Genomic DNA, 13,298 nt, shown 5'->3' on the forward strand with positions numbered 1-13,298 from the left:
CATAATAAGAGGCAGCCAGTTACTCAAAATAGAAGTAGATACGAGATGAGAACCCAGTATTTATTAGATCTAGATATAAAGCTGCACTAAGGAAATATATGGACAAAAACCATGTGGTTTCATTTAAAAGTAACAGACCAAAATTTAAGAAAATTAATTTGAAATAAAATATCCCAGTAAAAATGCCACTAATGTAACACAATTATACTGGACTATAACAGATTTATTTTTATTTTTATTTTTTAATAGTTATTTCCCCAATACAATTTTTTTTAATTTATTTACTTTTTTTCCCCAATGCAATTTTTTTTCTACTGTACAGCATGGTGACCCAGTTATACATACATGTACACATTCTATTTTCACACATTATCATGCTCCATCATAAGTGACTAGACATAGTTCCCAGTGCTATACAGCAGGATCTCATTGCTAATCCATCCCAAAGGCAATAGTTTGTTTCTATTAACCCCAAGCACCCCATTCATCCCACTCCCTCCCCCTCCTCCTTGGCAACCACAAGTCTATTAAGAGATTTTTTTTGAATGTTAAATACAAATAAAGAGCAATATAATTTTGCAGTGTTTTTTTCTCATAAATGTCTACATCCAAATAGGTTTAATATTTTTCTTAAATAGGTTCATAAAATGTTAAGAGTAGATATGGTGATTTGATACTGTATATGTAATTATTTTACTTGAAAGATTATTAAAAAAAAAAAAAATGGAGTTCCCTTCATGGCTCAGCAGTAGTTAACGAACCCAACTAGGATCCATAGGATGTGGGTTTGACCCCTGGCCTCTCTCAGTGGCTTAAGGATCCGGGGTTGCAGTGAGCTGTGGTGTAGGTTGCAGATGTGGATCGGATCCTGCATTATTGTGGCTGTGGTATAGGCCAGCAGCTACAGCTGCAATTTGACCCCTAGCCTGGGAACCTCCATATGCTGCAGTGAAGCTCTAAAATAGCAACAACAAAAAAAAAGGTTATAGGGAAGAGTTCCAAAAGTGGCTCATCAGTAAAAACCCAGCTAGTATCCATGAGGACACAGGTTAGACCCCTGGCCTCACTCAGTGGGTCAAGGATCTTGCATTGCTTCGAGCTGTGGTGTAGGTCGCAGACGTGACTAGGATCCCACGATGCTAAAGCTGTGGAATAGGTTGGAAGCTGCAGCTCTGATTCGACACTTAGCCTGGGGACTTCCACATGCTACAGGTATGGCCCTAAAAATCAAATAAATAAATTAATAAACAAATAAATAAAGACTACACAGAGAAAAAGGAATTTTTTCTAGTTTTAAATTCCTATCTACACCAAACTTTTTTTTTTTTTTTTGGTGTTTTTGCCATTTCTTGGGCTGCTCCCGCGGCATACAGAGGTTCCCAGGCTAGGGGTTGAATCGGAGCTGTAGCCACCGGCCTACACCAGAGCCACAGCAACGCAGGATCCGAGCCGTGTCTGCAACCTACACCATAGCTCACGGCAACGCCGGATCGTTAACCCACTGAGCAAGGGCAGGGACCGAACCCGCAACCTCATGGTTCCCAGTCGGATTCATTAACCACTGCGCCATGACGGGAACTCCTACACCAAACTTTTTAAGGTACACTGTTTCTTTACTATTTATGCTCTATAGAGGGTTGATAGGAATTATAAAAATGCTTATCAGATGATAACAGGATAATGAGCAGAATTTATATTTCACTTCCCCAATGGATTAATATGTTAAGATTAACATATTATGGCACATATTATTACTTAGGTAATTTATAATAGAAGCATTAAACACTTTAATAAAAAATCAATAAGACATGGATAAGCAATGAGATCTTTCTGTATAGCACTGAGAACTATATCTAGTCACTTGTGATGGAGCTTGATGGAGGATAATGTGAGAAAAATAATGTCTACATGTATGTGTGACTGGGTCACTTTGCTGTACAGTAGAAAATCGACAGAACACTATAAACCAGGTATAATGGAAAAAAATAAAAATCATTTAAAAAATCAATAAAAGATATGTTCAATTTAAAGAAAACACAAATGGCTTTTAAATATGAAATCCACAACATTGTTTATATTAAGATAAATACAAAACAACACCAATATGCTATTTCTCACTTCTCTTGCTACAAAGATCAAAAGTTTGGTTAAGAAATAGGTGGTGGAATTGCCAAAGCAATTCTGAGGAACAAAAACCATGCAGGAGGCATAACTCTCCTAGACTTCAGGCACTATTACAAAGCCACAGTCATCAAGACAGTGTGGTACTGGTACCAAAACAAACAGACAGACCAATGGAACACAATAGAAAACCCGGAAATAAACCCAGACACCTAGGGTCAATTAATCTTTGACAAAGGAGGCAAGAACATAAAATGGGAAAAAAAGACAGTCTTTTCAGCAAGTATTGCTGGGAAACCTGGACAGCTGCACGCAAATCAATGAAACTAGAACACACCCTCACACCATGCACCAAAATAAACTCAAAATGGCTGAAAGACTTAAATATAAGACAAGACACCATCAAACTCCTGGAAGAGAACATAGGCAAAACATTCTCTGACATCAACCTTACAAATGTTCCCCCAAAGCAACAGCAATAAAAGCCAAAATAAACCAATGGGACCTAGTCAAACTGACAAGCTTTTGCACAGCAAAGGAAACCAAAAAGAAACCAAAAAGACAACTTTCAGAATGGGAGAAAACAGTTTCAAATGATGCAACGGACAAGGGCTTAATCTCTAGAATACACAAGCAACTCACACAACTCAAGAGCAAAAAAGCCAACAACCCAACTGAAAAACAGGCAAAAGACCTGAAGAGACATTTCTCCAAGAAAGATGTACAGACGGCCAACAGGCACATTAAAAAAATGCTCAACACCCCTGATTATTAGAGAAATGCAAATCAAAACTACCATGAGGTACCACCTCATGCCAGTGAGAATGGCCATCACTAATAAGTCCACAAATAACAAGTGCTGGAAGGGGTGTGGAGAAAAGGGAACCCTCCTGCACTGTTGGTGGGAATGTAAACTGATACAACCACTATGGAGAACAGTATGGAGGTGTCTTAGAAAACTATACATAGAACTACCACATGACCCAGCAATCCCACACTTGGGTGTATATCCAGACAAAACTTCCCTTGAGAAAGACACATGCACCCGCATGTTCACTGCAACACTATTCACAATAGCCAAGACATGGAAAGAACCCAAATGTCCATCAACAGAAGATTGAATTAGGAAGATGTGGTATATATACACAATGGAATACTACTCGGGTATAAAAAAGAACAAAATAATGCCATTTGTAGCAACATGGATGGAACTAGAGACTCTCCTAATAAGTGAAGTAAGTCAGAAAGAGAAAGGCAAATACCATATGAAGTCACATATCTGGAATCTACTATATGGCGCAAATGAACGTTTCCACACAAAAGAAACTCGTGGACTTAGAGAATAGACTTGTGGTTGCCGAGGGGGAGGGAGTGGGGTAGACTGGGAGTTTGGGGTTAATAGATGCAAACTATTGCCTTTGGAATGGATTATCAATGAGATCCTGCTGTGTAGCACTGAGAACTATGTCTAGTCACTTATGATGCAGCATGATAATGTGAGAAAAACAAATGTATACATGTTTGTGTAACTGGGTAACCATGCTGTACAGTAGAAAATTGACAGAACAGTGTAAACCAGCTATAATAGAAAAAAATAAAAATAATTATATAAAAACAAACAAACAAACAAACTCTCCCCCACAATAAAACTATCATCTCAACTGGAAAAAAAAAAAAAAAAAAGAAGAAATTGATGGTGGATATGGTAGCCATGGAAGTGCCCTGCTCCCCACCAAGAACTCCCTTGAAAAGAATCTGCTGTGAGGAGCCATTGACTGGCAACCTCCTGCTGCCTATCTTTGGCCTCAGTACCCTCACACCTCGGCCATGGTACCATCACACCTAGGCCACAGAACTCTCACATCTAGGACATGCTCCCCAGCTGCTCCCAGCCATGGGCTGAACATGCAGGGGATAATGGAATGAGAGCATCCCTGCTCTACATGTGTTTCCTTTAAAGGGCAACGCTTCAGAACCAGACTGTAGACTGAAGCTCTTCCCATCCAATTCTCCATCCTTCCCTCTTTCCTTTCACAAGTGTCAGGCCTACACCAAAATCTGAAGACTCTCAATGTCTAAGCCTGCTCCTTCCCCCTTTATCTTTCCACAGATATTCCTCCCAATAAACCTCCTGTGCATTAAATCCCATTTGGCATCTCTTGCTTGGAAGACCCAAACTGACATGGGGTGTGTGGGGAAAAGCAGTCTCAGACATTGTTGGGGAGTATAAACTGGTATATCCTTCACCAAGAACCATCTGTCAATATCATGTTTTGAAGAAGAGCAGTGCCCATCCCTCCACTCCCCAGGTAATGACTTTTAACATGTTCAAGTGATTCCTTTGTGATTTGTTTTCATGTCACGAAACAATAAGCTTGCAGAGTTATTTCTTTATTTTTGTTTTAAGCCCTGGCAAATGAGGATTTAGTTCTCTTTCCAACCCATCTTTACCATTTCCATCACCCTATTCTCACAATACATTTATATCATCCTTTTCATTTCACCAATATTATTTTCATTATTGTAACTGCATACATCATAGTTAAGCCTTACAATATGCTATGATTACCATTTTCCCCAAAGTTGATAACTGTCTTGTTTCATCATTTGCTTAGTTTATTATGTACTTATTGGTAAATCAATCCCCCAAGCTCTGCCAATTGTTTAAGTCTTCCCTCAATACACAGCCATGCAAGCCTGTCAACATCTTAGAGAAATCTCTTCACTTGGCCCTCACACTCTGTTGGCAGCTGTGTGGGTTCAGAATTCTAAATTGAAATAATTTTCCTTCAGAAATGAAGATATTACACCACTGCCTTCTAGCTTCTGGTGTTTGTTAAGTCTGATACTTTGTGTCTAACCTATTTTCTTTTTTTCTGGAAGTTTGCAGAATCTTCTCTTTCTCCAGGGTTCTGAAACTTTCCAATGGTAAGCCATTTTCATTCTCATTTCATCCACGTATCCTGGGCATTGCATGGACCCTTTCAATCTGAAAAAGTATGCCTCAGTCTGAAAAAGTATGCATCAATCTTCAGCTTTTCTTTGATGATGTCTTCCTCTTCTTTTTCTCTGTTCCTCTTCTGCAACTCCCTTTATTCAGATGTGTACCTCCTGGACTAGTCCTAGTCCCCTAATTTCGCTATTTTTTTCTCTCAGATTTTCCCATTCTTTACACCTTTTTGTTCTACGTTTTGGGAGATTTTGCCAAAATTATCTCCTAACCCTCTTATTGAGTTTTTAAATTTTGCTATCATACTTTCATTTTATGAGAACTTTTTTTTCTAAATGATTATTTTATACCTTTCCACCATTGATTTGTAGATGGTATGTCCTCTCATAACTCTTGGAATCGAATTTTTAATTCTGTTTGGTTTTCTCCTGCAGTTTGCTGCTTTTATCTTTTTGTTTAGTTTCAGCTTTCACTTTCATGTTAGGGATTTTCCTCAGATGTTGATCTTTTGTTGAACTGCTCCACAAAAGTAGTTCTACTAGGCAAAACAGAAGTTCTGATGGTTTAGATGGAACTCATCAAAGCTGGCCTTTAATGCAAGGTAGTCTGGCCAGGTCATTTTCCATGGGAAACTCCTTTTTTTTTTTTTTTAAAGTTGTTTTGCTTAGTTTTATTTATTTTTTTCCATTAAAAAAATTTTTTATTGTTATTTCCCCAATGCAATTTTTTTTCTACTGTATAGCATGGTGACCCAGTTACATGTACATGTATACGTTCTTTTTTCTTACATTATCATGCTGCATCATAAGTGACTAGATATAGTTCTCAGTACTACACAGCAGGATCTCATTGCTAATCCATTCCAAAGGCAATAGTCTGCATCTATTAACCCCAAACTCCTAATTCATCCCACTCCCTCCCTTTCCCCCTCCACAACCACAAGTCTGTTCTCCAAGTCCATGATTTTCTTTCCTGTGGAAAAAGGTTCATTTGTGCCATATAGTAGATTCCAGATGTAAGTGATATCACGTGGTATTTGCCCTTCTCTTTCTGACTTACTTCACTTAGTATGAGAGTCTCTAGTTCATCCATGTTGCTACAAATTATTTTGTTCTTTTTTATACCCAAGTAGTATTCCTAATTCAATCTTCTGTTGATGGACATTTGGGTTGTTTCCATGTCTTGGCTATTGTGAATAGTGCTGCAATGAACATGCGGGTGTATGTGACTTTTTTAAGGAAAGTTTTGTCTAGATATATGCCATGGGCAACTCTTGATTTCTGTACCTTTAGTTATTCTGTCTTGGGTTGCTCAGATTCCCCAAAGAAAGATTATTCAAATTTTCTTCCAAGATGATTTGCATCTAGCTGCTAACATTGTAGAAACTTCAGGTATGAGATTGGTGGGAAAGAGCACAGAGGTAATAATATTCAATTAATTACCTCATTTTCAGTACAGAATCTGTTTTCAGCTATGCATAAATTCCCCATGGCAAAACCCATGCATCTGACCCTCTCCAGAGAATAAGGAGAGACTTTGCCTGAGTGGGGATCAATTTCTTAAATAGATCTCAGCTGATTCTTTTTTTTTTTATTTCTTGGCATGGCTTTTATTTCCACCTCTACAGGTCCCTAATGTCATTAACTCCTGAGTCCTCAGGAATATTCTGCAGTGGAAACCTAACTGCACCTCAATTTTCTCCTCTCAATTTTTTCCTAAATTTCTCATCTGAGAAGTTACTTACTCCTTATCCACCTGTTTTCTAGCTTCCAAAATGGCGCTGCTGTTATATCTTCCCCTTTCTTTTTTGTTAATATGGAGTTAGGTCTTTTTTTTAAAAAAATCCTTTTATTGTCATCTTAATAGGAGTTTTTAAGAATAAAAGTAAACACGAACGTTAAATCCACTACCTTTACCTGAAAGAACCAGAATACTTTGTTGGATTGTTCTTTTATGATTGCTCCAGCAGTACGGGAAGATGCCCATCCCCTCCCCCATGATCTTACACCACAGGAATTTTAAAGAACAGACTCTGGTCAAGTGAGACACATCAGATTTCAGCAGGCAAGTATTCTTGTTTTTAAAGTTTTATTTATTTATTTATTTATTTGGTTCAACTGTATGAAGACAATAAAATTCCACCTTGATTAAAGTTTTAATGTATATGTATGTATGCATGTATTTAATGGCTGCACCTGAGGCATATGGGCATTCCTAGGCCAGGGATTGAATCTGAGCCACAGCTGTGGTAATGCCTGATCCTTTAATCCACTGAACCAGGCCAGGGATCAAAACTGTGCCTCTGCAGCAACCCAACCTGCTACAGTTGGATTCCCACAGTGGGAACTCCTCCGTTTTACTTCTAAGAAAGCATTTCCATTTACACTTAAAAACTTTTTTAAAAAGAGTCTATTTAAATTTTGTCCAGTATTTGGAGACTTAGTGAAGTTTTAGGGGTGGTTATATACAGTTTTATGAAGGGCCTTCTCCTATAAAATGCCCTCTATGCTCTCACCCATATCTAGATCACTTTTTGCGCTACAGGGGAGGGCTGACCTTTGGTTTCTTTTACACAATCATTCCATACCACCCAAAAAGCATCACCAAATGTCACCTCTTTCTTACATGCATTGCAAGTATATATACAATTCATGTTTAAGTGTATTGCACTATTTTGTAACAGCTCTTTCTTGTTTTTATTACTCAATGAATTTTATTACATTTATAGTGTTACAACAATCATCACAACCAAATTTTGTAACATTTCCATCCCAAACCCCAGAGCCTCCCCCCACCCCTCAACCTGTCTCATTTGGAAACCATAAGTTTTTCAAAGTCTGTGAGTCAGTATCTGTTCTGCAGAGGTTCATTGTGTCCTTTTTTTAGATTCCACATGTATGTGAGAGCATTATGATGTTGGTGTCTCACTGTCTGACTGACTTCACTTTACATGATTTCTAGGTCCATCCATGTTGCTGCAAATGCTATTATTTCTTTCCTTTTAATGGGTAATGGTCCATTGTGTATATGTATCACATCTTTTTTATCCACTCTTCTGTCGACAGACATTTAGCTTGTTTCTATGTCTTCGCTATAGTACATAGTGCTGCAATGAACACTGGAATACATCTATCTTTTCAAAGCATGGTTTTTCTCTAGATAGATGCCCAGGAATGGGACTGCTAGATCAAATAGTAATTCTATTTTTAGTTTTCTGAAGAATCTCCATACTGCTTTCCACAGTGGTTGCACCAATTTACATTCCCACCAACAGTATAATAGGGTTCCCTTTTCTCCATACCCTCACCAGCACTTACTGTTTGTAGACTTTTTGATGATGGCCATTCTGGCTGGTGTAAGGTGGTACCTCAGAGTGGTGCTGATTTGCATTTCTCTAATAATGAGTGATGTTGAACATCTTGTCATGTGTTTTTTGGCCATCTGTATGTCTTCTTTGGAGAATTATCAGTTTAGATCTTCTGCCCATTTTTTGATGGGGTTGTTTGTTTTTTTGGTATGGAGCTGCAGAAGGTGTTTATAAATTTTGGAGATTAATCCCTTGTCAGTGGCTTCACTTGCAAAGATTTTCCTCCCATTCTGTGGGTTGTCTTTTTGTTTTGTTTAGGGTTTCCTTTGCTGTGCAGAAACTTTTAAGTTTAATTAAGTCCCATTTGTTTATTTTTGTCTTATTGTCAGTACTCTAGGAGGTGGATCTGAGAAGACGTTGCTTTCGTTTGTTGGAAAGTGTTTGCCATATGTTTTCCTCTAAGAGTTTTATAGTATCTGATCTTATATTTAGGTCTTTAATCCATTTTGAGTTTACTTTTGTGTATGGTGTTAGGAAGTTTTCTAATTTTGTTCTTTTACATGTGGCTGTCCAGTATTCACAATGCCTCTTATTGAAGGGGCTGTCTTTTCTCTTTGTATGTTCTTGCCTCCTTTGTCATAGATTAGTTGACCGTAGGTGCGTGGGTTTCGTTCTGGGCTTTCTATCCTGTTCCACTGATCTATATTTGTTTTTGTGCCAGTGCTGTACTGTGTTAATGACTATAGCTTTGTAGTATAGTCTGAATTCAGGAAGCCTGATTCTTTAGCTCCATTTTTCTTTCTCAGGATGGCTTTGGCTATTCTGGGTCTTTTGTGCTTCCAAACAAATTTTAAAGTATTTTCTTCTAGTTCTGTGAAAAATGTTCTTCGTAATTTGATAGGGATTGCACTGAATCTGTAGATTGCCTTGGGTAGTATAGTCATTTTGATAATATTGATTCCTCCATTCCAAGAGCATGGTATGTCTTTCCATCTGTTTGTGTCATCTTTGATTTCATTGATCAGTGTCTTATAGTTTTCAGAGTACAGGTCTTTTGTCTCTTTAAGTAGGTTTAGTCCTAAGCATTTCATTCTATTTGATGCAATGGTAAATGAGACTGTTTCCCTAATTTCTCTTTCTGATATTTCGTTGTTAGCATGTAGAAATGCTGTCGATTTCTGTGTATTAATTTTGTATCTTGTGACTTTGCCAAATTCATTGATGAGCTCTAACAGTTTTCTGGTAGTCTTTAGGGTTTTCTAGGTATAGTATCATGTCATCTCCAAATAGTGATAGTTCCACTTGTTCCTTTCCAATTTGGATTCCTTCTATTTCTTTTACTTCTCTGATTGCTGTGGCTAGGACTTCCAAAACTATATCGAATAGTAGTGGCGAGAGCAGATATCCTTGTCTTGTTCCTGATCTCAGCAGGAATTCTTTCAGCTTTTCCCCATTAAGAATGATGTTAGCTCTGAGTTTGTCATATATGGCCTTTATTATGTTGAAGTAGGTTCCCTCTAGACCACTTTCTGAAGGGTTTTTTATCAGAAATGGGTGTTGGATTTTGTCAAAGGCTTTTTCTGCATCTATTGAAAGGATCATATGGTTTTTATTCTTTAGTTTGTTAATGTGGTGTACCACAATGACTGATTTTCAGATATTGAAGAATACTTGCATCCCTGAGATAAATCCCTCTTGATCATGATGTACAATCCTTTTACTGTATTGTCAGATTCGGTTTGCTAGTATATTGTTGCGGATTTTTGCATCCATGTTCAACAGTGATATTGTTCTGTAATTTTCTTTTTTCATGGTATCTTTGTCTGGTTTTGGTATGAGAGTGATGGTAGCCTCATAAAATGAGTTTGGGAGTGTTCCTTCCTCTGCAATTTTTTGGAATAGTTTCATAAGGATAGGTGTTAGCTCTTCTCTAAATGTTTGATAGAATTTGCCTGTGAAGTCATCAGGTCCTAGACTTTTGTTTGTTGGAAGTCTTTTAATCGCAGTTTCAATTTCAGGACTTGTGATTGGGGCATTCACAAGAATGTTTAATCTTGCTTTAGTCTTGGAAGATTGTACTTTTCTAAGAATTTGTCCATTTCTCCTAGGTTTTCTGTCTTATTAGCATATAGTTGCATGTAGTAGTCTCTTATGATCCTTTGTATTTCTGTGATGTCCATTGTAACTTCTCCTTTTTCATTTCTAATTTTATTGATGAGTCCTCTCTCATTTTTCTTGATAAATCTGACTAAGGGTTTATCAATTTTGTTGATCTTTTCAAAGAACAAACTTTTGGTTTCATTGATCTTTTCCATGGTTTTGTTCTTCTATTGATCTTTTCTATTTCATTTATTTCTGCTCTGATCTTTATTTCTTTCCTTCTGCTAACTTTAGGTCTTGTGTGATCTTTTCTCTCTAGCTCCTTTAGATGTAAAGTTAAGCTGTTTATTTGAGCTTTTTCTTGTTGCCTGAGGTAGGCTTGTATTGCTATAAACTTCCCTCTTAGAACTGCTTTTGCTGCATCTCATAAGTTTGGGAGTGTTGTATCTTTGTTGTCATTTGCTTCTAGGTATTTTTTAATTTCCTCTTTGATTTCTTCAGTGATCTATTGTTGTTTAGTATTCACATCTTTGTGTTTTCTGCAGTTTTTTCCTTGTTGATTTCCACTTGTATAGCATTGCAATTGAAAAAGATGCTCGATGTGATTTCAATTTTTTTAAAGTCACTGAAGCTTGATTTATGGTCCAGAATGTGATCAATCCTAGAGAATATTCCATGTGCACTTGAGAAGAATGTGTATTCTTTTGCTTTTGGATGGAATGTCCCATAAATATCTATTAAGCCCATCTGCTCTAATGCTTCATTTAGGGCCTGTGTTTCCTTGATTTTCTCTCTGGATGATCTGTCCATTGCTGTAAGTGGCATGTTAAAGTCTTCCACTATGAGTGTGTTATTGTCAATTTCTACTTTTAAGGTTTTTAGCAGTTGCCTTGTATATTGAGGTGATCCTATATTTGGTGCATATATACTTACAATTGTTATATCTTCTCCTTATAAAGATATAACATTATGTAATGTCCTTCTTTGTCGCTTATAATATTCTTTATTTCAAGGTCTATTTTGTCTGATATGAATATTGCTACTCCAACTTTTTTTGATTCCCCTTTGCATGGAATATTTTCCTCCATCTCTCACTTTCAATTTGTTTGTGTCCCTAGAAGTGAAATGGATCTCTTGAAAACAGCATATACATGGGTCTTGTTTTTGTATCCATTCAGCCAGTCTATGTCTTTTGGTTGGGGCATTTAGTCCATTTACATTTAAGGTAATTACTGATATGCATGTTCTTACTGACATTTTATTAACTGTTTTGGATTTGTTTTTGTTGCTCTTTTTTCTTCCCTTCTTTTCTTGTTCTCTCCTCTTGTGGTTTGATAACTATCTTTAGTGTTGTACTTGAGTTTATTTTTCTTATGTGTGTGTATCAATTGTAGATTTTTGGTTTGCAGTTACCCTGAAGCTTTGATACAGGAGTCTATATATATATATATTCTATATATATAGATATATGATATTGTTTTCAGTTGTTGGTCTCTTAAATGCAATCGTAATTATGGTGTCCTGCATTCGTACCCTCCTCTTCTCACAATTTTTGATTTTGGTAGCATTTGTTCATGGATGATTTCCTACCTTTACTATATATATATATATATGCCTTTACTGGTGAGCTTTGTCATTTGTGGTATTTTTCTTTCTAGTTGTAGCCTTTTCTTTTCTGCCTAGAGAAGTTCCTTTAGTATTTGTTGTAAAGCTGGTTTAGTATTGCTGAATTCTCTTAGCTTTTGCTTATCTGTCAAGCTTTTGATTTCTCCTTCAAATCCAAATGAGAGCCTTGCTGGATAAAGTAATCTTGGTTGGAGGTTTTTTCCTTTCATCATTTTAAGTATATTGTGTACTCCCTCCTGGCCTGCAGAGTTTCTGCTGAAAAATCTGCCAATATCTTTATCAGCGTTTCATTGTATGTTATTTGCTTCTTTTCCCTAGGTGCTTTCAATATTTTCTCTTTGCCTTTAATTTTGGTCAGTTTGATTAATATGTGTCTCAGGGTGTTCCTCCTCGTTTATTTTATATAGCACTTGTTGTGCTTCCTGGATTTGAGTGAGTGGTTCCTTTCCTACATTAGGGAAGTTTTCAGCTATTATCTCTTCCAATATTTTTTTTGTCCCTTTTTTCCTCTCTTTTCCTTCTGGCACCCCTATAATACGGATGTTGTTGTGTTTAACATTGTCCCAGAGTTCTCTTAGAGTATCTTCATTCCTTTTCAATCTTTTTTCTCTTTTCTGTTCCACATCAGTGTTTTCCACTAGTCTGTCCATCACCTTGCTTATATGTTCTTCTGCCTCCTGTACTCTGCTGTGGTTGCTTCTAGGGAATTTTTTATTTCAGTCATTGCATTTTGCATCTCTGCTTGCTTAATCCTTAAATCTTATATTTTTTTGCTCAATGGTTGCTTTAAATTATCAATATTTGCCTCCAGTTTATTTCCAGTGTCTTGCATCATCTTCAGCATGATCATTGTAGTTTTTTTCTGGAGGCTGATAATTTCCAGCTCACTTAGCTGCTTTTCTGGGTTTTTTTCTTGCTCCCTTATTTGAGTTATAGTTCTCTGCCTTTTCATTTTTATAGGTTTTTGGTGTGGTGACCTTTTTGCAGACAATAGAGTTGTAGCCTCTCTTACTTCTGACATCTGCCCCCCTTGTGGCTGAAGTTGGTATGGGAGGGTTTGCTGTAGTCTTCCTGATAAGAGGGACTGGTGCCTGCCCACTGGTAGGTGGGGCTGATTCCTATCCCTCTGGTGGATGGTGTTTTGTTTCTGGGTGAGATTAGATGAGGCTGTGTTCCTGGGGGTTCTTTACACAG

General features: G+C 37.2%; 1 protein-coding gene across 4 annotated transcripts in view; it reads right to left on the reverse strand.

Moving 5' to 3' along the window:
* The window catches only part of ANO10 (anoctamin 10), a 229,891-nt gene that overhangs the window by 205,789 nt on the left and 10,804 nt on the right, over positions 1-13,298 (reverse strand). The gene's annotated exons all lie outside the window — the stretch shown is intronic.

This window comes from Phacochoerus africanus, chromosome 1, assembly GCF_016906955.1.
Source record: "Phacochoerus africanus isolate WHEZ1 chromosome 1, ROS_Pafr_v1, whole genome shotgun sequence".
NCBI lineage: Eukaryota > Metazoa > Chordata > Mammalia > Artiodactyla > Suidae > Phacochoerus > Phacochoerus africanus.